The 24727-nt window shown below is 46.2% G+C and overlaps 1 long non-coding RNA gene across 1 annotated transcript; it reads left to right on the forward strand.

Moving 5' to 3' along the window:
• Positions 1-5709: 5709 nt before the first annotated feature.
• On the forward strand, positions 5710-23732 carry LOC309368608. Its single transcript, XR_014167826.1, has 3 exons — positions 5710-5747; positions 23153-23222; positions 23614-23732. It is a non-coding gene; the product is annotated as an uncharacterized lncRNA (long non-coding RNA).
• The last annotated feature ends 995 nt before the right edge of the window (positions 23733-24727 follow it).

A 24727-nucleotide genomic window follows, 5' to 3' on the forward strand; every position in this document is an offset into this window, starting at 1 on the left:
CACCTTTTGTCGGTGTGCTTGTCTACAGTAATGACAAAAGATGGATTAACAAATACTACAGTTTTCACAAGTCAGGTTTGCATGGGGTTGGTTTCTCTTTCCCCACCCCCATTCTGACCAGGTGCATGATGAGGCTTCACTGAATCGGGCCCAATGTTCCTCATAATCTTTGAAAAATTGAATCTGAAATGAATTTTTCACTCAGTTTCCCCTAATATACACAGTAGCCCTATGAGCTTCATTCTAGGACAGTCACCCCTTGGGCTGGTATTCAACTCTGTTTTACTCAGAGTAGACATTGAAATTAATAACTGTTACTAAGTTAGGCCATTCATTCCAATGGTTCCACTCCCCATTGTTTTATTTAAGGAAATAATTATATATTGTAAAAAGAGAGAAGGCATGGTAATTCTTCCCAAGAGTCTGCAACAGTAAAAGGATCAGAGAAAAAGTATATTAGGGAGAGATAGTGCCAATGAGAAATTCAGCCACATGCAGGAAATGGTATGTCCTGGGAGTTGTAGTCTAACTACATCTGGGGATTCAAGATTGAAGAACATTGGATTAGAGGGAGTCCAACAAGGTCCCTTCAGTAATTATATTATCTCTGTGAACCTTATCATTCTACAAGGGGTGCAGGACCCAGACCAACCAGGATGTCCCCTATGGAACTCTATGGAATTTTGTCAGTGCATACATAGGGCCCCTTCTGATGTATCCCAAACATACCAGACAGTGGAAGACATGGCTTTTGGGTGTGGTAGCCAAGTGAGTGGCACATTTCTCTAAACTCCTTTATAACCTTCCATACAGTATTAGCTGATCCCATTCTTCAGCAGATTTTATTGCTCTGTGGATTGGAAACACAGGACCTAAGTGACATGGCAAACTTTTAACATACTGTATATTATTTATGTATACACATGCTTTTAATACATCCATTCACCCAAATACTTTTTTAAGCCTGGAAATTCTAGCAAGAAACACTGGTAATTATTTGTGCTTTCATAAATAATCTCAAGTGTATTTTAATCACCGGGAATATTGTTTTTATCATTAAGAATTTTCAATGTAAGGGTTGCTTAGAAGAAAAGGGAATGCTTACTGGAAATTGTAGATCATCATGGTTTATTTGGTGGTTTTTTTAAAAAGGACTCTGAACCATATTTTAATCTTAGGTTGCTAAGGACAACTTTATATTTGCATAGCCCAAGAGAGCAAAAAGATTTAAACAGCAAAATCCTGATTCCACTCAACTAAATGGGAATGGATTCCTTATACTTAAAGCATCTCTCTCTCTCTCTCTCTCTCTGTGTGTGTGTGTGTGTGCGTAAGAGTAAATAAACAATACTTTACTTTTTAAGACTGGGATGGGAATGTTGTTGCCCTCAAGACGTTGTTGGACTCCAGGTCCCATCAGTCCCCGCCAGCATGGCCACTATTCAGGGATGATGTGAGTTGGAGCCTGGCAACATCTGGAGGCAACAGATTGCCTATCCTGCCACAAAGTAGAGTCAGCTGGGATTTCCCCCCAAATTTCTGTTCACTGAGAGCTTTGCTGTATTCTTGTATGGCTGCCTGTGAAACACTGGGGATCGTATAGAAGAACATGCTGGGGCTGAGAATGGAAGAAGGAATGAAAGGGTATCACCATCAATATGTTGGTCTTGCAAAGGTTGAAAAGTGTGGGAAGAATGAAACCTTAATCTTTGATATGCAAGAATGTGCATATAAGATATAACAAACATCAAGGTTCAGAATGACATCTAGAAATTATTTCCTATGAGCTGAAAAGCTCGAGTTTTCGACCAATGTGGTTTTCAGCTCTCTATTAGAGATGCCATGATTTCTGTCCAAGCACAAATTCTTGCACACATTATTTTGAAGAGCAAAAGGATATAGAAACTCTTACACAAGCTGTATCCAAATATACATCCTATTAAAGGAGATGGAGTAGAATGAGAGCATCTGAAGTCAGATGCTGATTTGGATGCTCATCTTTGTGTGTTTTCTAATGCACATCTCACTGAAAGTATGGAGCAGTTAGATGGCACCTGCATTTTGATGCACGTTCAAATCTACATTGATTTATGCTGGTGGTAGCCATGGATATATGAGATTTAATGGGATAGGTTGTCCGCATCCCTCAGGAGTTGCCACTCTAGCTATAGTCAAGTACCCCACAGTATGAAGCTATGCTGTAAATTTTCGCCATTATAATAGTTGTGTCAGGGAACTGCCATCGGAGCTAGAGGTGGAGGCAAGGCTCCAAAGCGATACTGGAGAAGGGCCCAGCAGGGAGAGAGGCAGCTCATCGGCTGGGGAAGGAAATCAGCGTAACACCAGGGATAAAGGGGGGCAGATGGGGGAATCGGTGAGGGGGCTCCAGGACTCCTCGCCGGAGACCAGCAGGGAGAGCACGGGTCCTCCGCTGCCCACACCCACCCTGCGCAGAAGACTTCTGCGCAGGGAGAGTAGGTGGAGACTTGGCGTCAAAGAACTTCTTTGCTGGAAAAGGTTCAAGAAACGCCCACTGACGGATTCTACTAGCGACTGAAACAGCCACAAAGTGAAGGGCTGTCCAGACAGAAAAGGTTTAACCAGGCAACTTACAAGTTGTCATCTTATTCAGAATGGGGTAACAAAGTTGACAGGACACAAAGTGAGTGCCACTGATAATTCAGTAAACCACCACTTTTTAAAAACGAATGTAAACAATGTAATATTTTCAGTATGGAATAACTGGACATGTGTCCAAGGTGACTGAAGAAAAGGAAGATGCCAGTTTGCTCAGAGGCTTGGCGAGTGCAGTAAGCCAGGCAGATCAGATGCTGAACTGTCTTATTAGCTGTGTGTTTCCTGCAGCCTAACATAGCAAAAAACATTCAACCATTGAATATTGTTGGTAGGGAGAAAATCAGTCGCGATGCTTTTTTGCACAACTGATGATGCAGCCTATACATGTAGTGTGACATTTGGATCCCAGTATTAGGCCCCTTTAAAGGCCAAGGACCATTCTTTATTTGCCCTCTGCACAACTTCTTGGTTGTGTATATTGGGAGTCTGACCTGGATGTAGAAATAGTTTACTGCAGAGCTGAATCAGCGATCAAATGAATCACAGTTTTAAACTATGCTTCATCCAGTAGTATTCATTATGCTTAGGGGTCACGCAAGGTATGATGATGTTTGCTGATTTCTGAGATTATTTGAAGACCAAACCACAGCCATGCTGGGATAACACAAGTGTGGTTAGATAGTGTAACTCTAGGAACACTTCTCATGGCTTACCACAAAAACCTCAGTGGAGATACGCTGAAAAGTGGATAGGAGCTCTTATGTGCTTTGAGGGCTGGAGCCACAGTCAACATTGGTGACTCGAGACTGTATTTGTAAACACATCTGCCTTTTCCTTCAGACAGCTGTGAATCCTGGCTTCTTTTTGCTTCCCCTCTGAGATGGCCATGCCAGAAAGGGATAGAGGCACAGAATACAATCCATGCCTCATTATCAAATGTCTGCATGACTTTTAATGAACAATTGCCACAAATGTATGTTGATTCCACGTGGTCAATGCCAGCTTTTGAAAACAGCTTGCAAAAGTAACATGCTCTATGACTACCTTGTCTTCCCATATACAGTGGTGCCCTGCAAGACGAACGCCTCGCAAGATGAAAAACCCGCTAGACGAAAGGGTTTTCCGTTTTGGAGGCACTTCGCAAGACGAATTTCCCTATGGGCTTGCTTCGCAAGAAGAAAGCCCATAGGGAAATCTCCGGGGACCTCTTTTAAATGCTAGCGGTGGGGAGCAAAGCCTTTCCCCCCCCTCCGGCCTTCAGAAGAGGTCCAGGAAGGCCGGCGGGGGCCGAAAGGCTTTGCTCCCCACCGCCAGCATTTTAAAAGCAGTCCGGGATAGCAGGGAAGCGCTTCCTGCTATCCCGGATGGCTTTTGAAGGCAGACGGGGGGGGAGCAAAGACTTTTGCCCCCCCGCCCGCCTTGAGAAGAGGTCCTGGACCTCTTCTGAAGGCCGGCGGGGGGCAAAAGTCTTTGCTCCCCCCCACCTGCCTTCAAAAGCCGTCCGGAGGCTTTTAAATCGCCCCGGGACCGTCCCGGGGCGATTTAAAAGCCCCCGGGAAGGCAGGCAGGGGGGACAAAGACTTTTGCGTTTCTCTGCTCTCCCGGGAAGGCAGGAGGGGGGAAGCAAAGACTTTTGCCCCCCCGCCGGCCTTCAGAAGAGGTCGGGGGACAGACTGTCCCCGGACCTGGTCTGAAGGCAGTTTCCATAGGAACGCATTAATTGATTTTTAATGCATTCCTATGGGAAACCGTGCTTCGCAAGACGAAAAACTCGCAAGACGAAAAGACGTGCGGAACGAATTAATTTCGTCTTGCAAGGCACCACTGTATACCCATGTTCCTCAGTTATTGCCTCAACTTAGAAGAAGAAGAAAATAACATTTGTTGTTGTTGTTAATCTCCCTTTCCAGGGGTTGGGGAGATTCTTGCTCACCACAGGCAACCAGGCTATTTACAAGTCTGGTGAATATGTGGTGAAGCCCACTCTTTGGAAATTTGCTCTGGGATGCTAAATTCCAGCTTTCTCCATGTGATCCAAATGACATGCTCTGCATGTGAAATCAAGGTTGTAAAATTCTCTTGTGGTCATTACACCACAACTAAAAGTAACATTTGAATGAAGGTAAGTTTAAAAAACAAAACCAGATCTTGTTACTCTAGTCTCGTTGCAAAATAACTAGGAGTGCTCAAAGCCAACTTTTTAACGAAAGCTTCATACATATGGTTTCAAGCACAGCCTTTGGTGAGGAGTGCCTGTACTTCGGTGTGTGAAAGAGGGTCAGTGAGGTTGCAAAGAGTTGAGGATGCAAAGGAGAACTCTTGTGTACTTTGTGCCTGTGTGCATACATTGATCTATTTAGTATATGTAGTTTCAGAGCATGAATGTAGTTCATTTGCATGTACTCCTGGCAACTTGGCTGCCGTTGAATGTTTTGAAATCTCCACCTTTCCCTCTAGAACAACTTTCTGATTAGTTATTTTGGGCTCCCACTAAGACACAGAGCACCTTCCAAAGCAAACAAACCCTGCCTTATTGTGTCATGAGAATTAGCTAACATTTCTTTCAGTATTAGCACCTCAAACAACAGGTTAAATGGAGTTCTATGATTATTTCCTCCTTGAAAAAAGCCAAACAAAAACCCCACTGGCAGGCTGGATCTGAGCACAAGAAGGATGGTAGGGAGAGAGGCTGCTTAACCCTTTCCCTTCTGCTTGCTTTTAAAGTTCAAAAATGCCACTTGTGCAAGCTGCTTTTGTTCCTGTGCTGTTCTTCTGCACAGACTTTGTATCCAGCTTCTTTAAGTTTTAAAAACAATCCTGGAAGAAAGAGGCTTGCATCTGAAGAAGCATGGGCCTGAAGGAGAGGGTCCATAGCAAACAAGGAAGCAGGCAGGTTGTGTGAGACAAGACTTTTCTGTTCTGTGTCTCCATTTGCAGCCAAACGGCTGTGTAACTACAAGTGTTCCATCAAAGCTTTGTTTGAACTGGCCTCATGCTCTGAATCTTACTCAAGGAAAGCTCAGTGAGTTTATTCTGTATGGCAAAACTTCAAGAGTGCGTGCCATGCCATTATTCTTCTGCATAGACTGTATGAAGTGTCTCGGGCAGACCATGGTCTCAAAGTCCAGGATGCAGGGCCAACTTGCTGAAGCTAAGCAGAACTGGGTCTGGTGCGTGCCAGGGGACCCTATGTATGTCAGTGTCAATTTCACAGAAAGAAAGATGAGATATGAATAAAGTAAGTGTCTAGAGAGGCCCCGGCAGGAGAAATATTACAGTATGAGTTAGGTGCAGAAGTGACAGAAAGTGTCAGTGTTTGCACATTTTGTTTGCCAGTGCTCACTATGTCCAAATAGTTTACTTGGTGGAAGGGTGTGGGGTGGAACTCTATCAAAGTTTGATGAAGCCCCACGGGTTCCTATTACAGTGGATATGAGACAGCTGATGCTGCAAAAAGGAAACAAACAGCTTCGTTGCACATCTTCTGTCCCAGCTGAAAGTTGTTGATATGGCTCTGGATGTTGCAGTGAATCTGCTGCTTTGGCCCTCTGAGCCCTGCTTGGGTTTGCTCTGTAAAAATTGTAGATCAACATCATCGCTCAGCATTGAGTCTAAATTTGCAGAGAAGTCCAGCCATGCACTTGAGAAACATGGAAATCTGTTCAGCAACGGAAGTGGCACGACAAGGCCTGCACAGGGGTGGCACCCTACCCCCTCAAGAAATACAGATGGGTACCAAACAGTTCTCCCTAAGGCTGATGACTAAGCTGATCATTTATTGTTGCACAGATGTGATATAATGTTGCAACTCCAGACAGCATGGGAACTGACCACAATTCTCGCCGTCTGTTTAGATCTGGGCTTTGTACTGTTTGTTTAAAGTCCCTTTCTTTCTTAAATCCTCGAGACCGTACTCCATCACTCTGATTTTCCAAAGACAGCCTATGACAAGCCACATAAAAGAGTTCATTAGCGTCACTCAGGTGTATGATCTGATTGAGAACGCCTGGGTTTCAAATAAAAGAGAAAACAATTTGACTTATTTTCACTGCTGGGGCCTGAGACTCCGTATCTCAGCAACGCAAGCTGCAAACACAAAAGATAGAAGAACCACACACCCATTTTGTAAACTCAGCACAGGTGGCTAGAAAGAATACGTGAGCAAATATCAACAGTCAGTTTTGAAACTTCCATTGTGTCCAAGTTTGCTGTAGGTGTTTCCTGTAGGTTTTCCTGCATCTATTGATTCAGAAACGTTGGGGTGGGGGTGAAAGCATGGCTGGTACTTACAGATAACTTTATTAACATTATATGTTTTTATTGCTGCATTCGATGTGGAAGACACAGGGGCAGGGACCTCAGATCCTACTTCAGGTTAGAAACATCAGTAATGTCTCTATCTGGTTAGTTTGTTTTGAGGCAGACTCCAAAATGGTGCCACCTCCCCACCAGGGAAGAAGGGGTGAAGGAATATCTACATCAAGAACAGGCAGGGGGAGAAAGATTGACATTAGGATCTGCTGTCCCTGTGCATCTTGCTGCCTGAGGCACTTGCCTCATCTGACCTTATACGAGGGCTGGCTCTGTACTGTGAGAATAGAAGGCTAGAATAGATGGGCCTTGGCCCTGATGCAGCAGGACACTTGCATGCTTATGATCTTAATTCCAATCATTGCATTTATTCATTCAGTATGCTTTAGGGTGTTGTTCCAAAGAAAGAAATGGCTGAGAATCTCTCATATTCCAAGCAAACCTTGATTAAGTGCATATGAAAGAGAGCATGATGAAGAATCAGAATTTAATCAGTTCTGACCTTTCCCTGTGATAAATGATTGGAAGTTGCTTTTCCAAAGCTTTTAGGCAGCATGTAGGTGTTCCGGTTTGACAATCACAGCAAAATATGAACCTTGGCTGGTTTTGAGATTAATTAATGATCTGCATATCATACAAACTGTAAGTCTCCTTGTCTATTAAAAATATTTATAAAGGAAGGAAGAAAAATAGTGGCAGCAGTGTTTGACTAATACCAATACATATTAAGAGAAGCAATGCAAAGGAACATTTATGAATATGAAAAGAAATACCACTTCCCCTCCCAAATTTGTCATTTAGATTATGTACTAACATTTGTTTTCATTTGGTGCAAATGGCATACAGATTATTCACTTATTAAATCAGTGTAGAAATCAATTCCTTGGTTGATCTTTATGGTAATTCACCCAACACGTGGCATTTTGTATAATTCAATTGCAAAGAGCAAAAAAAACCATACTGGTTTGTGTTCCCCATTTCCCCAAGCGACGAGACGCTCCAGAGCAGATTTTCAGAGTCAGTTTCCTTTGTGAGATTTGCTGAGACCTGGCAGTATCTCTTTATTTACTTATGAACAGGTTGAGCAGAGAGAAGCAAGCAGCAACACAGGCCAACAGTGTTGGTTCTGAAGCAGGGCTGGCCACAAAAGCCACAAAAAGTTACAAATCCACAAAACAAAATACCTGACCTTTTAAAGATAAAGGCTAGAATAATGAACCATTAGTGGTTTTTAAGGAAATACCTGTGGTTCACCAACAGCTTTGAGCCAAACCAGAGGTGATGTAGGACAGCCATGATCCAGGATGTGTTTAATCCTTTCTTCTCATGTCCCTACCCCAATATTATGAGGGAGGGGAGAAGACAGGAGCAGATGCTACCCCTGTCCCCACTGAGCTAATAGCTATGTCAAGGGATGAGGGTAATCTTGCAGAGCAACACGCACTTCTAGGGATGGAAGAATCGGTCAACTTCAGTTCTCTCAGTTTCTCATTTTTCCAATCATAAAACAGTTCTTCACGATTCCATATCAGTTCACTATTTTTTTTAAAAAAATAAAAAGTACTTATTAAAATTCTTCAGCATTTTAGGGCAAATTTCTGAATTTATATGAAGTTTTGACTAATCTACACATCTTTGCGAAGTATTTTCCCTAATATTTTTTAATGCTCTTTTCACTCACATACGCATATTTATGCTCTCTTCCTCCTAATGTAGGCATTTCTGTAAATCTTATTTGGCATCATAAAATTTGGATAAGTGCTAATTTTGAAGGATGGCTGTGTTTCAGTTCTCATACTGTTTCAAAAAGTGTGATTCAGCTTTAAACGTGAATCCCTACCACATCCCCAGAGAAGGAGGGCTGCAAATAGGAAAAGCAGAAATCACAAGAGATCTGTTTGATGGTTGGTCCTAAGAAGTCTGCTATGACATTTGGCACACACAAAATAACACAACCCTTGGCATGGTGTCCTCCAGATATTTGGGGCTACAACTCCCATCAGCCCCAGTCAGCACAATAAAGAGCAGGCTTACAAGCTAAAAAGATATGATACAAAAAGGAATACAAATTGGTAGCGAAGTGGAAATAAGCAAACTCAGGTTTAAGTTCTTAGTTCCAGATCTGGAAACTGATCCTAGTTTGATTTACTTGTACGATGGATCAACGTTAAAACTGTTTTCACATTTATTTCCTTTCTCATTGATGTTTGGGCTTCCTCAGCTATATAGCTTCTTAGCTAATAAGAGGAATGATGGTGTCTTTTTTAGGGAGATGCTGGCAGTATCATTATCCTGCCTGGGTCTTTGCAGTATCCCTTTGTTGCAAATCTTACTTTTTATGTTCTTTGAAGGTCCCAAATTTCTGAAGGTGACTGGAGGTGTGGTGTTGAAATGTGCAGGTTATGCTTTCTAAAGATATCTGGATCATCCAGAAAATCTCCTGGGATTATAGCTAAAGAAAGACCACTGTCTAAGAGCTAGCATGGCATAGTTTTTCTTTCTCCCGGTGTGTATTAAAATGAAATCCAATTTTGATACATGGCTTAATGAATCAAAGACAGATGTGTAGAGGTGATATAACGATACCATCTGGGAAGTTTTTGTCCTGTGAAAGCCTCCTAATCACACTTCGGTATTTATTTAAAAGCCAAAATGTGTTTAACCCCTGAAATGTTTCAGTGCCAATGATTTTCAGTATCACATTGCATCATTATTGCCTGGCAAGCTAACAGTGCCCTCCAGATCTTGCTTGACCCATTATCACCCATTGTCCATGACTGTGGTTCAAGTTGCCTGTGGCTGATGGGAGCTAGTCATTCAACAATATCTGGAGGACCACAAGTTCTTCATTCTTGACATGAATGCATTAATGTTATCGGTACAACAGTGTGTGCGTGGAAGAGCTGTGCTTTCTGATTGCTCATAAGATACTCATGTCAGGCCTTGTTTACAAATGACATTGACACAGAAGAAAGCCCCTGCTATTCAAAACTTTCAGCAAATCTTGTATTCCCTACAAATTCCTCTCAGAGCCCAAGGAGAGCTGCTGGGTATGAGTGTAAAGGACATGAGTGTAAAGGACATCTTGTTGCCAAATGGTTTTGTTTGGTAGTAAACTTAAGAATGTAAGAACAGCCTCCTAGGGCAGGCCAAATGCCCATCTAGGCCCGCATCCTGTTCTCACAGTGGCCCATGAGATGCCCATGGGCAGCCTGCAAGCAGACCCACGTTTCTCCCCACTTGTGATTCTTAGCAACTGGTATTCAGTAGCATATTGCCTTTGATGTGGAGAAATGTTTTCCATTATTCCCTCTCAAGCCCGATTTCAACTGCAGCTATTCTGGGATAATCACCTGGTGAAATATGCACCAGCTGCAGGTTGAAGGGTCGCTGGTTAACAATCCCAGTTTATCATTTGAAAATATCACTGCTTCCGATTCTGCATTGCCCGTACAACCAGGATCAGCAGCACCTGGGCCCTTGCTATTAACCTTCATGGTACTGATTAACTTCTATACAGAAAAGGTACTTCTTTCTATAGAATTACTGGCTTCCCTGTGTGTAGCTATTGGCAAACGTTTCAATATTTATGTTAATGCTGCATTCACTCAAGCCCAAATGCAGTGTTTGATGATCCGTTTAGCTTTCTCCTTTTCAAGTTTACACGCCTTTATCTTTCAGTACTTTGGAATGTTATCGAATCTTCCTCCACCCTCTATTCAACGTGGCTTTCTGCGAGCTTTTCACATCCATCCCATTCTATGGGTGCTGTCTAACACGGCATTATAGACCTGTCAACAACAATGTATTTTTTCCTGGCTTGGCTTCCAGAGCAGGCTTAGCTGCCGACCTACCTTTACCTATCACATTTCATGTTGATTTGTAAGGCCTCACATTTGAAGGCCTAGTGTGTGATATTCAGCAGTGCACCAAACCTTACAAACTCTTAAATGCAGAAGCAAATGGGACAATAACCAACATATACATGCTGTTGTTGCTGCTGGGGCCGTTAAATGTTATATACTGTCCTTCATCTGAGGACCACAGGGTGGTTTGCAGTATAAAAACACAGAGCACAAACATAATAACAAACAAAACAATACCCCCCCCAATTTAAAAGGTCATAGATTGCTTAATTAGCCAGGAAGAAGAGGATTTTTTTTGCCTGGTGCCTAAAGATAATGTAATGAAGGTGCCAGGCTCTCCCTAGAGAGAGCATTCCACAAATGAGGGGCCACCACAGAAAAGGCTCATTCTCGTGTTGCTGCCCTCTGGACCTCCTGTGAAGGTGACAGGTGAAGGAGGGCCTCAGATGATCATCACATTTCCTATTTTGAATAACCTATGTACATGCACATAATGGCAGGAGCAGCAGATTGGTTCCACAGTGCTCCACTGCGCAGTGCTGAACTCCCCACACCTTGCTCCTCCCCCTCTGGTAACTGCAGCAGTAACATGCTGTACTTGTAAGCTGGGAGAGTAGCAGCACTTTGCATCCGCTGCCCCACCAGTCACTATTGGAGGGGATAGAAATCAACCAAAAGCAGTGCTCAGGAGGAGAATATATAAAAAACTACAATCAAATAACACCCAGAAGAGTAAACACTTCAATAATAAACCCATAATACAGTGGTACCTTGGGTTAAGAACTTAATTTGTTCCGGAGGTCCGTTCTTAACCTGAAACTGTTCTTAACCTGAGGTACCACTTTAGATAATGGGGCCTCCCGCTGCCACCGCACAATTTCCATTCTCATCCTGAGGTAAAGTTCTCAACCCGAGGTACTACTTCTGGATTAGCAGGGTCTGTAACCTGAAGTGTCTGTAACCCGAGGGTTGAATCCTGTAGGTTGAATCCTTTGCAATATGGTATATTACAACACCCCTGCAATGCATTTCAATACAGGATATTTATTATCCTGGGAAGGTTTACATTGATGGCTCAGTTGATGAATAACAATATGGTAAACTTTGAGAAAGGTTAATTTTGTGGTTTGGAATTTGCTCAGCTATAGGTTTATATTATTTCAGTTAGCAATTGTTGAAAATTGCAGGTTTACCTGAGTTGATTGTTCATAAGAGGCTTTGAAGTGAATTGTCTTGTCCTCTTCCTTTGAAGTTTCATATACAAGATCCAAAGCCTATTGGTTAAGTTTTATTCCAGAAATGCTGACCCATTTATTGTTTATATTCTTTTACAGAACTAATATGCTTAGTTCATTGTGGGAAACCACTTTTGTCTGGTGAGCCAGATTAAAAAGTGGCCACGGCTTCTGCTGGCAGGTGGGGGGGGGGCTGCCTACCTGTCAATCACCTGATATCATCAGGTGGATGTGATCCTGATGGAAAGCAATGGGCTGGCATCCAGTGTCAATTTAAACAGCACCACATGCAAGCCCTGTTGCAAATCCTATCCTCATCTGAGTGTGATTCCTATCCTCCTCTGAATTGAAGGACTCAGCAGTTAGAGCCAAAGACATTTTATAATGTAAGTATAGCAGCATTCTCAGGCTCTGCTATATTGGCATTGAATAGAGCACATTCAAGAGTGATATCCATCCATCACCATTACATCTGAGAGACATTTTGGGTTGTATCCAACAAAGTCATCCCTCTCCTCTTCCTTTGTGCTCCCTGCTCAAAATAAAATCAAACAAAAACTCTGCTCTGGAGAGTTAGAGGAAACCTCAGAACAGACCTGGAGATGGTTTTGTTGGATTCAACCCATTAGTCAGAATTTGCTCTGCTCAGTGAAGGGAATACCCTTGAATTTGTCTTGCCAAAGATATAACAGTTGCCAACATGATGGTAAAAAAATGCCGCTCTTTGTGGTTTGTTTGAATTAGTTCAAAGTGTTTCAGCTGAACACAGCTCCTTTCCGAGAATCTATATTAAAATGTTTGGAGATGTCTTTTGTGGGGTATATCAATCGAACATAAACAGTTACAAAAGATGTTACTTCTGTAATGCTTTCAGTGTTACTTGATTTGTAAAACTGATTCTTCTCCGCAGTTATTGTTGGTGGCAGCCCAGAAAACAATGCTACACCTTTGAAAAACAAAACAGGCCTCCTTCTTTCAAGGCTGTCAGCTTATTTTTTTCCTGAAGTCTTTTAAGGCTGCTAAGTTGTTGTCTAATCCTTACCTCAGGGCTAAAAGCCTTTCAAGGGAACAAAAACACATGTAATATCAAAAAGAGAGAGTCTATAGAGCTGTTTGTCTGCTGAGAACTCCTTAGAGGCCGCATTCAGATGAGCAAAATGTGACAGAAATTCATTCAGCAATAACCATTCCCTCAGTCAAAAGCATCAATGGCATTTCCATCCACTGAGCTTGACTTCTGAAGCCTTTAAAGGAATGGAAGCTGGCACACAGTAGGTTCTGCCCAGCACTGGAAACAAGGCCCAATCTATGTTCAGTTACAGGGTGTGTTGGGATTGACAAATATGGGATTCATGAGGATTGTATGTCGGGCACTTGGAGAACTGCCTTAGAGAACAAGAAAGATGGGGAACAGAGCCATCTTTCCTATTGGGCTTACTGGCACGTTGTGCCAGGGTGCTGGCGTCTCAGGGGTGCCCCAGCGAGTGGGGGAGCTATGCGGTTTTCCCAGCAGCCTCCCCTTTCCCTGCACGCCTGCCAGCTGTGCCCCATCAACCATATGGTTGGCGTGCATGCAGCTTCCTTCCCAAGCCTCCGCAGGAGGGCGATCCCCGCAGAGGCTTGGGAAAAGGTTGACAACAACTCTGGAAAATGGGGGGGGGGGCGCTGGAGGGATCTTTGCACGATAGTGCCAGAAATGCTTTAGATGGCCCTGATGGTGAATGGGAACTGTTAAACACTTCACTTCACACACTACTAGGGGCAGGCACATCTCACCTCTTCTAGTTAAGAGTTTCCACTATACATATCAACCCCAAAGGCCTCCCAAATCCTGCACACATGTTTCTATGCAGTTAGAGGGTACCATGCCTATAGGTGATGTAGATGTGCATCTGGAATCCTTATGAGTGCATCCTGATACTTATTCCACACCTGGAGAACTTGATGGGTGTCAGGGTTTCAGGGAGAGAAGAGCAGATGGGGGAGGAGACAGAGAGCGAGGGGGAAGAATCCCAGAGAGATGAGGAGGAGGATGACGATGCCCAAAGGTTCTCCATGAGTCTGACCAGTGAGTCAGAGGATTCCCAAAAGGGGGCTCCCCTGGCCAGACCGAAAGGGGGACAAGGGGGAAACAGTGAGGAGCAGGGGAGAGAAGGGAGAAGCCCCAGTGGGGGTCGGAGGCAGGAGCCGGCTTCTCAGCCGGAACGGAGTGAAGGGGGTGGAGTTACAAGTGTGTCAGAGGGAGCAGAGCAGGAGAGAGACAGGGGAAGGAGATCGGAGCAGGGCGCTCAGCCGGAAGGGGTGGAGAGCAGCACCGAGAGCAGTGTAGCGGTCAAGAGAAAGGTCAGGAGCAACGTACGCGCGCCAAGTTCAAAGGTAGAGGCGCGCGGAAGTGAGGAGAGCCCTGGGGAGGAGCCCGGCCCTAAAGCGAGAAGGAGGGGGGCAGAGGCGTCAGAGGATTCAGCCTCGGGCGAGTCCCGGAGAGGGGGAACTCAGGGGGGCAGAAAGACCCTGCGGAAAAGGAAGGAGAGGAAGAGGTGGTCCAGGGCTAGCCTCTTAAATTGGTGCCGAGGCGGGACAGATTCAGAGGGGACTTCAACGATCTAACGGTACAGATGTAGAGTCACAGAGATGGAGTGTAAATGCAACCATGATCTTCAATAAAGACTTTCTGTAAATAAACCGGATCGGAGTTGGGTCTCTTGTGAGCTGGGACCAAACGGGTGACTCTGACAGTAAGTCCCCTCTCCAGAACGCAAAAAATTTTTTTTTTGCAAAGCTCACCACCGGGAGCAGCCATGAGCGCGGAGGAACAGCTGCTTACGCTGAGGAATCAAGTTACCGAGCTCACAGCTGCAGTCATTGCATCGCAGAAGAAGAATGACGAACTGGACAAGGCTTGCCAGGACCTGCGAACAAGGTGGGAGCAAGCGGCCAGGGCAGGGGTCCCGGGGTCCAGATCGGAGGGCGTTGCACCTGGACGGCGGGGGGGCGCCCTAGTTACGCACTTTAATGGCAACCTTCAAGATTACCCTAACTTCAGAGCGGACATCGTGTATGCACTGCATTTGCTCCGTCATGATTTTAAGGATGAGGAGGAGAGAGTGGGGTTCATGATTTCGCATCTGCATGGGGAGGCCAGAGCTTGGCTGCGCAATTTGTGGCGCGAAGATGGCCCTGCCCGCCGCAGTTCTGATGAATTTATTAAAGCGATGGATGCTTGTTTCCAGTCCTCTGTGGATGTGGATATTGCACGTAGACAGATGCACGGACTGCGACAAGGCAAAGCCACTGTGCGCCAATATCACTCCAAGTTCTTTGCATTGCTAACTGCGTTGGGCTGGGAGAAGGATAGTAAACCAGTCAGAGATCTTTTCTGGGAGGGGCTTAGCCCCCCCGTCAAGGATGAGATCGCCAGGGGGGATAGACCCCAGACCCTGGAAGACGTCGTGCATCGGGCTTTGGCTATTGGAATCCGACATGAGGGACGCCCGTGGCACGAGGGGGAGGGACCCCAGGCGCGTGCACCAGCGAGAACCCCCCCTTTTGTCCCCAGGGACTTCAACCAGTCGCACCCCTCGCCCTTGGGGAGGCAAGGTGAAGAGCCGATGGAAATCGGTGGTGCTAGGGCTCAGACACCATCCAGAGCCCCTGTTTCCGGTGCAGTGAAGGCGAAGCCGCCTAGAGGGACCAGGAAATGTTACATCTGTGACAGTGCACACCATATGGCGAAAGAGTGCCCCCAGAGGCTCCAGAAGCACACTGCAGCTCTAGCAACAGTGTCAGCGGAAGTGGTGCAAACGGAGCAGCCTCAGGGAAACGACAGTGCCTGGCTGGAGGCGGAGCTACTGGGGCTCAGCCAGGCGGATCTGTAGAACAGTCCCCAGCACCCTTGCAACGCACAGACCCTTTACCCCCCAAGCCAGCAGTGCAACTCACTGCAACCCTTCAGCTGCCAAATGGACAATCCCTGGAAGTTCCGATCACGGTTGATTCAGGAAGCAACGCGGATTTTGTGGGAATGCAATTTGTCAAGCAGCATGGCATAGCGCTCCTGCCTGCAACGACCCCTCTGAACGTGGTCACAGTGGACGGCAGGAAATTGCTGGGAGGGCAAGTTGTGCAGCAGACGCCTCCCATGGTGATGCAGATTGGAAATCATCGGGAAGTCATTAGCTTCAATGTCACCCACCTGTCAGACACACCCATTGTGTTAGGCATGAGTTGGCTGGAGAGACATAGTCCCGCTGTAGCGTGGTACCAGCGGCAGATCACCTTCTGCTCATCGTATTGTGCTCAGCATTGCATCCAACCCAATCAGGAGGAAGGAGCTGAGCAGCAACTGCACCTGGGCATGGTGCAGGCAGTGCCTCACAAGTACGAGGGATTCTTGGAGGTTTTCTGCGAGAAAGAAGCTGACAAGTTGCCGCCTCACAGGCCTTACGACTGTGCGATCGACCTGGTGCCAGGGGCGCAGCTGCCAACTGCAAAGCTGTATTCCATGTCTGAGGACGAGATGCAAGAGCTCAGAGAATTCATAGAGCAGAATCTGAAGCGCGGGTTCATCCGGGAATCCAAGGCAGTGGGAGGCAGTCCTGTTTTCTTTGTGAAGAAAAAAGACACGCCCCAAAAAAGACTCGTGGTGGATTACAGGTTCATAAACAGACTGACTAAGCCCAAGGCCTTTCCCATGCCCAAGATTGACGACCTCCTAGCGACCGTTAGGAAGGGTAAGATCTTCACCAAGTTGGATTTGCGTGGAGCGTACAATCTCATCCGCATCCGGAAGGGCGATGAGTGGAAGACTGCCATGTTCACGCCTCTAGGCACGTATGAATACAGAGTTATGCCGTTTGGTCTCCAAAATGGCAGCCACGTTTTCCAAGCATTTATGCATCACGTGCTGGCGGGACTCCTCTACAAGAAGTGTGTATGTTTTCTCGACGATATCCTGATTTTCTCGGAATCGCCGGAGGCTCACGAGAAGGATGTAAAGGAGGTCCTACAGAGGTTGAAGGAGCACAGGCTGTACGCCAAGTTGGAGAAGTGCCAGTTTGATGTGACGGAGGTGGATTTTCTTGGCTACAAGCTCTCCGACGAGGGGCTGGCCATGGACAGAATCAAGGTCCAAGCGGTGTTGGACTGGAAGAGCCCACGCAATCGGAAGGAGGTCCAAAGATTCATCGGATTTGCCAATTTTTATCGCAAATTCATCAAAGGTTTTGCCAATGAGACGGCAGCAATCACGGACACCCTCAGTTCCAAAAAGAAGAGGTTCGCTTGGACGGAACAGGCAGAGCGCTCTTTTCGGAAGCTTAAAAGCCTCTTCGCCTCCGAGGAACAGCTACTGCACGTGAATCCCGGCAGACCCATGCGAGTGGAAACCGATGCGTCCGACAGAGCGGTTGGAGCCGTCCTTCTGCAGGAGGATCCGCAAGGCAATTGGAGGCCGGGTGCCTTCTACTCCCGGAAGCTCAGCAAGACGGAGCGGAACTACACCATATGGGACAGGGAGCTGTTGGCCATTCATGCAGCTTTCAAAGCGTGGCGGCACTTCCTCATAGGAGCCAAGCACACAGTGCAAGTCCGCACGGATCACAAGAACTTAGAGTATTGGCGAACGGCAAGGCTGCAGACCCAAAGACACATGCGCTGGGCAGAATTCTTTGCAGATTTCGACTTCAAGATAGAATACATCCCGGGGGACTCCAATGTTATAGCAGACGCACTCTCCAGGAAACCGCAATACCTGGAGGAGACGACACCAATTGCAGCGAAGCACATTTTCGCACCGCAGGCGTGGGCGTGCGCGGCTATCGCAGTCGACCTGGACGCGGTGCGACGAGCGTTGCAAGCGGATCAATTTGCACAGTCCAAGATGGAGGAGCTCCGCAGCGGGTCGCAAAGAGACGATGAGTTCCAGTTGCGGGACGGACTCTTAACTCGCAAGGGTGCCCTCTACGTGCCTAACGATGAACTTCGCGCAAAGGTTCTGCAGCAATTGCACGACGCTCCCAGTGCGGGACATTTCGGCAAGGAGAAGACGATAGAACTAGTGGCCAGGGACTTTTGGTGGCCCCAGATGCGGGGAGAGGTGGCGGATTACGTCGCCAGGTGTGACACCTGTCAGAGGTCCAAACCAGTACACCAGAAACCGGCGGGATTGTTGGAACCGCTGGAAACGCCGCAGCAACCGTGGGAGAGGGTAGCACTGGACTTTGTTACTGACCTGCCCAGCGCCAGGGGCAAGACGGCGGTGCTGGTGGTTGTGGACTTGTTCACCAAGATGGCGCACTTCATTCCTTGTGCCAAGGTGGCGACGGCAGAACAGACCGCCAAACTCTTCATCGACCACGTGTTCAGAGTGCATGGACTACCGCAGTCCGTCCTGTCCGACAGGGGGCGCCAATTTGTTTCCAACTTCTGGAAGAAGCTTCTGGGTATCCTGCACGTCAAGATCGACCTAGCGTCGGCGAGACATCCGCAGACCAACGGCCAAGCAGAGAGGGTCAACGCGATCATGCAGCAGTACCTGAGGTGTTACGCCAATCAGCGACCAGCAGCGTGGGTGGACTACCTGCCGATGGCTGAGTTTGCCTACAACAACACGAAGCACGCATCGACCGGGGTGACACCGTTCTTCGCGAACAATGGCCGTCATCCCAGAACCTTTCCGAGGCTTATAGCACCAGAGGAGGGGGTGCCTCAAGAAGCCGACCAGTTCGCAGCAGAGTTGCAAGAGGTGCACGAGGAGCTGCGGAGACATTTAGAGCTGGCCAAGCAGGCCTATAAGGTGCAGGCGGACAAACACAGAAGGGCGGGAGAAGACATCCGGGTGGGGGACTGGGTATGGTTAGCAGCCCAAGCTATGCCAGCCAAATCGTTAGCCAAGAAGAAGCTAGGACACAGGCAGCTAGGACCCTACCAAGTTGAGGCTAGGATCAATCCAGTAGCATTTCGCCTGGCCCTTCCGGAAGGCTCCAGAGTGCACCCGGTCTTTCATAGGTCGGTGCTCACTCCCTACAAGGCCCCGCACAGGTTTCAGGAGTCAGTAACAGTACCAGACCCACGCAAAGGGGCACCAAAGAAGGGGGGGTCGCCTAGAGCCGAACCCCTTAACGAGGTCACAGAGATACTGGACTCGAGATGGGGGGAGGAGGGGGTTGAATACTTTCTCGCCAGGGAGGGCACACCAGCCACTGCTAATAGTTGGGTGCCAGGCTACGAGTTAGACGAACCCCTTTTGAAAGAAGAGTTCCATGCACTTTTCCCACATAGACCCATGCCAGCTGAGTACTTTGATGACTGGCTTTTCACACCCACATTGTCAGATAGCACGTTCAGGGGTTTCTCTTCCCCCGAGGGAAGAACACCAGAATCAAGCCCGCCCAGGGGATCGTGCTCGGGGGTGGACACGGAAACCCCTTATTGGTGGGAGGAGCAGCCAGAGGAGGAATGGCGTAAGAGGTGGCTGATAGGTCCTTGGCGGGCAGCACCGGAGGAAGTAGCGATGGAAGCAGAGACTGAGAAGCATTTGGGGGAAGAACCCGAGTTCGAACACACATACACAGAACTGCCAGCAGAGAACATTGACGTAGACGACCTGTATCCTGAGCCTACCCCCGAAGAGCCGCAGTTTCCACAACCGGCCCCCGGCGAGCGGGAGGGGGGAAGGGGGGGCTTCGAGGGGGGGATGGATGTCAGGGTTTCAGGGAGAGAAGAGCAGATGGGGGAGGAGACAGAGAGCGAGGGGGAAGAATCCCAGAGAGATGAGGAGGAGGATGACGATGCCCAAAGGTTCTCCATGAGTCTGACCAGTGAGTCAGAGGATTCCCAAAAGGGGGCTCCCCTGGCCAGACCGAAAGGGGGACAAGGGGGAAACAGTGAGGAGCAGGGGAGAGAAGGGAGAAGCCCCAGTGGGGGTCGGAGGCAGGAGCCGGCTTCTCAGCCGGAACGGAGTGAAGGGGGTGGAGTTACAAGTGTGTCAGAGGGAGCAGAGCAGGAGAGAGACAGGGGAAGGAGATCGGAGCAGGGCGCTCAGCCGGAAGGGGTGGAGAGCAGCACCGAGAGCAGTGTAGCGGTCAAGAGAAAGGTCAGGAGCAACGTACGCGCGCCAAGTTCAAAGGTAGAGGCGCGCGGAAGTGAGGAGAGCCCTGGGGAGGAGCCCGGCCCTAAAGCGAGAAGGAGGGGGGCAGAGGCGTCAGAGGATTCAGCCTCGGGCGAGTCCCGGAGAGGGGGAACTCAGGGGGGCAGAAAGACCCTGCGGAAAAGGAAGGAGAGGAAGAGGTGGTCCAGGGCTAGCCTCTTAAATTGGTGCCGAGGCGGGACAGATTCAGAGGGGACTTCAACGATCTAACGGTACAGATGTAGAGTCACAGAGATGGAGTGTAAATGCAACCATGATCTTCAATAAAGACTTTCTGTAAATAAACCGGATCGGAGTTGGGTCTCTTGTGAGCTGGGACCAAACGGGTGACTCTGACAATGGGGATGAAGATGAACTTCCCTTCTGGTACCCTTGGTTGCATGCAACAAGGCATAATTAAACCTGGATCAGGGTCACTGTGTCCACTGAGCACCAGAAAGTCAACCCATGCCCTTTTACGCTCTTACTTTATAGATAAAAAGGTAAAAGTAAAGGATCCCTGGATGGTTAAGTCCAGTCAAAGGCAACTATGGGATTGCGGCACTCATCTCGCTTTCAGGACCAGGGAGCCAGTGTTTGTCCACAGGCAGCTTTCTGGGTCATGTGACCAGCATGACTAAACCACTTCTGGTGCAATGGGACATCGTGATGGAAACCAGAGCACACAGAAATGCCATTTACCTTCCTGTCTCAACAGTACCTATTTATCTACTTGCACTGGCATGCTTTTGAACTGCTAGGTTGGCAGGACAGAGCAACTGGAGCTCAGCCTATTGCGGGGATTCGAACCACCGACCTTCTGATTAGCAAGCCCAAGAGGTTCGATGGTCCTACTTTATATGCAGAGACAAAGTGTTTAAATATTATTATTTTTATAATATTTATACCCCACCTTTCCCCCTGACAGGAACTCAAGGCAGCTCACAGATAAAATAAGAACAGCTAAAAACATGGGGGGGGGGTTAATTTAAAAACAATTAAACATTAATAGGATCGAAACACACACTCTCTCTCTCCCTCTCTCGTATGATTATTAAAATATAAAATAGTATAGGAAACCCTAGACTAACAAAAGCTTTCCTGAAGAGCTGGGTACTGCTGCCTTTTCATTTTCCTTGTTTGATTCTGCAACTAAATAGGAAACTCCTAACAGCATGGCTGGGTGACCCACCAAACCTGTTCCAACACTTGCAGTAGGGAGGAGTGAATGTACACATGCAATCCCAGGTCTCAAATCTTGAAATCTCATGTAATTGGTTAAGTGATTGATGATATTTATACCTTGCATTTCAGTCAAGAAGGGCTCCCAATCCAGCTCACAACAATTAAAAACCATCACAAATATACACAATATGGTGTATGATGACTTATCAGCCTAGGTTCCAAGCTCTTCTCTCCAGAGGAAAGGAGCAGCTGATGGGCTTAGGGCTATTGGCACAGCTGCCAATCCACAGAAAAACCCCTTCAGCTGAACTGCAGACTTATCAGACCCAGGCTGTTGATCAATAAGTTTTCCTATGGTGACTGCAAGAGCTGGTCTTCCACACTTTTAATCAAGGTCGGAATTTTGTTGGAACATTTTGTGCATTATATAAATTGCTCACTAGATGTCACCAGTTATCTATACTAAACATTGCTGCTTCCACGCATTTCCTATCAAAGAGAGAATAAGTACAGTACTCAGTTGGGCCTGGTCCTTGGCCATGGCTTAACCCAGCATGATTGGAAATCCAGAGGCTATTCTGGCTTGCAAAATGCCAGTACTTGTACTGGTCAAAAAGCTATACATGCAAATTTGCCTGCATTATCTGTCAACCTATTTAGAGCGCCATTAAATTTGCTGGACATTTTACCATTGACTTCAATAGGATCTGGGCTGCATCCTTTGAAAACAACAGCTGTATGGAGAGAATCAGAAGGATTAGAGGCATTCTGTTACTGTGAGAATGAAACTTTTGGGAAGCGTTGTTTAAAGCAAAGCCTATTATATAGAGGAAGTAATGGAAAACCTATTATACAGCTGTATAATTAAGCCAGCTGAATTTTCTAGCATTGTCTCATGTTATAAAGACTGAATATCCACATGTTTTGTACTATCCATATGAAGTTGGGCATCGAGGATCTTGTGACAATGACAATCTGACTAAATTTCTGAAAGTCCTGATGAAAAGTGGCTGAGGCGCAAGCTTCTCATGTTTCCTACCATTGTTCACCTCCTAACTCAGTGGTTCTCAAACTTTTTTCTCTGGGACATATTTCCAGAATAAAAATTTGCTCACGCCACACCAATTTTTTTATTGATAAGAAATACATTGGAAAACAAAAAGAAACAATTAGCAGTGCTTGATTTATAACATAGAGCAGAATTACTTTAACATATGATCGCAGAGCATCCAGAAAGTGTAAAACAATGCAGCTACATCAGAATATGAATCATTCCCAAAATATAATTATAAATGAGGCGCTTACATATGCACCTTCAAACTCAGTGAGAGGTGTGAGCTTGTTTATGCCAGGTAATTTCATTTATATTAGGTCTAATTTGAGATTAACAAATGCTCATCTCCTCTTCAGTACAAAGAAGCTTTTTCCTTTTCTGATCTTTCATATTTATCAGAATTGGAAATCCCTGTTCACAACAATAGCATCATAGAGAACTGTTGAATAATAGCTAATGTTCTTGAAGAGAGGTATGGATACTCTTTCTGGTTGTGTGTGTGTGTGTGTGTGTGTGTACCACACTGAGATGTTTAAATATTTCCTTTATTGCCATCCTCTCCTGCCACACCAGTGTGGCATGCCACACCCTTTGAGAACCACTGTCCTAACTCTTCACTTTCATCTTTGGGCAGTTTAGGTAATATCAGAAATAGATATTAGAAATATCAGAAAAGTGATTGCAGAGCTCTCTATTGTGCAACATTAACCCCATAGTTCTTCAAGTTATGAGGTTTGAAAGTTCCAGATTTAATTGGTTGTTCATCGAGGGCCAGTTATTGCTTATTTATTCCTTCTAGATGCCTTTTCCACCCCTTCCTTCCTGTGGTTGCAGTGGGTGGCTTGCATTTGTGGAAGGCAATGAGGAAGGTAAGCTGAGGTGCTCTGTCTGTGATTGTGTGAAGTACCATTTCTTCTCTTAGTATGTCTTTGTGGGGGTGTGTGTGAGAGAGAGACAGACAGAGACAGAGGGAGAAGCTGCCACAACACCATTGGCTTAGCTCACTTCCTCCGATGTTCTGCTATGTCTTTTTTGAGACCTCTGCTATGTCTGCTTGATTTACACCCCACAGTTCTTCTAAGTCTCCTTTTCTTAATTTTCTACTCCTTCCCTGCTTGGGATAACAACAATAGACAGCACTATATGCCTAGTACAATTCTCTGTAGGGAATTGTGGATCACTAATACTCAGGGCGCTCTGGGGACACCAGCCACTTAACTGGACACTGACCCCCTGCTTTTCCCATATACTTCCATTTAGATTAGAAGCAATGACACATATCAGTGGTGGGCTGAGTATTGGTGTATGTGTGTGAACACACAAGTTCTGTCACAAGGCTGACAGAAGGAGAATGCAGTTAGGAAGAGGCAGACATGGAGGTGAGTGTTTTTATGGTCATGAGGCGATGCACAAACCATCAAGTGAAAGAACAATGGTAAGCCCTGCATTTATAAGTAACCAAACATAGGACTGGTTTAAGAGGCTGGCTTTGTTTAAAACGAATGAATAAAATTCTTGGCATTTACAAGCAGGGCAAGACACAATGTCTGATGGTCTCACTTGACCATGGTTGGTATCTTTTGTTTTGTTCTAGTCCTATATTTTATTGTTGCATTTGATTATATTATTATGTTTTAATCTTGCTTTGGCCTTATTAATGTATGCCACCCAGAGAAGCCATGTTATAAAGTGTCTAATAAATGAACATAGTAAACAAAAAAGCCAGCAAACCGGCATCTGATTGGCCACTGTGAAAACAGAACGCAAGACTGATCCAGCAGAACTCTTCTTATGTTCTTAGCAAACACAGAACTGATTCACACTTGCCCACAGTGATACGGGAATTGTGTGGAGAGAGGAACTGTGTGGGTAGAGCAAATGATAGGTTTTCTTTCCATGTGAATGTCAACTAGGGTTGGAGAAAAGGTAACAGCTGTGTGGGAAGAAACCATATAATTGTCCTTGTCTACACGATTTCTTCATAACATCTTCCTGGGGGTGGTGCTGGCATCAGTTCACACCACAAGGAAGGAAGCGACTCCCACACCACCAGGAAGGAACCAACCCTCCTCCAGCTTCACTAACTTTAAGCTTCCATTTGTCTTAAAGCTACAGTTTTCTTATTTGCTTCCAGACCTGAAATTACTGGAAAGGACACTTATAGACTTTGCCCAAGTATCTTTACCCATTTTATAAATATAACGCCGTGCAGATTGCCAGAAATGAATAATGGCATTCACATTTCCTTCTTCTAAAAATGTTCCCTTAAGACACGATCCTTTCAGGGCAGGATAACATTTGGAAGAATCCATTCCTCACACATGGTGGTACATTTTTAAGGCACACGTCTGTGTCTGGCTTTTAGGACTGAGAG

The sequence above is a fragment of the Podarcis melisellensis genome (assembly GCF_964234715.1).
Source record: "Podarcis melisellensis genome assembly, chromosome: 4".
NCBI classification, from domain to species: domain Eukaryota; kingdom Metazoa; phylum Chordata; class Lepidosauria; order Squamata; family Lacertidae; genus Podarcis; species Podarcis melisellensis.